Here is an 827-nt window from a genome sequence, read left to right on the forward strand (position 1 = left end):
ATATTAGAATAAAGAGGAAAAAGGTAGAATGCAGAAGAGAAAAGGGGAGCAGCGAGGTGAGTGAGCGAATGTGAAGTGTTAATTATTTTAGAGGAATAATGATTTATGTACGCTGCGAAATATATACCAATGCAACTTTTACAAATCCAGGATATATCACAACCAAAGACCCAGTTATTCCTGAGCCGCCGTGCAGATCTAACCTATGGCGGCCTGAAGCGGGACGGGCAGCTGGGCGTCGAGGTGAGCCACGGCGGCTAGTAGCTGAGGGTGATCGGGCGCGTGCACATGGACGCCGCATAGGAAGTCCAGCTGGTGTGCTAGGTGGTTCACGCACTGCTGGTACAGAGAAGCCGGCTGACGACGGGGGGCCATCCTGAGTGAGAGACGAGCGGGCGTTACGAGGTTTAGAAGGCGAGGTAAAGGGGAAGTCTGGCCACTAGGTGATGCAGCCATCGATGTCTTTGAGGCGGCGGAACAACAAATCTATGGGAGCGTAGCAAAGGAGGCGAGGGATAAATGATATGAAGGGGGATGGCACTGATCTTAAAGGTTTCATTTTCATTCGTAAATCAGACTTAGACTTAGGTCTTAAACAAAGCTTTTAATTTTATTTTGACTGTTTATATAGTAGTTATTATTTACGGGGGAAATATTCCGCCTTAAACTCTGTAATGCTAAAATCTATTGCACGTCGAGTTATCTGGGGATGGCCAGTGGGGAGACACAAATGAAGGAAAGGGCTTTTTTGCATATTTAAGGACACTGGAGACTGTTAGTCGGACTGCTTCATTCTCGTTTTAAAGAAAAGGTTTTATTACAAGAGT

Source organism: Penaeus monodon, chromosome 33 (genome assembly GCF_015228065.2).
Source record: "Penaeus monodon isolate SGIC_2016 chromosome 33, NSTDA_Pmon_1, whole genome shotgun sequence".
Lineage (NCBI taxonomy): Eukaryota > Metazoa > Arthropoda > Malacostraca > Decapoda > Penaeidae > Penaeus > Penaeus monodon.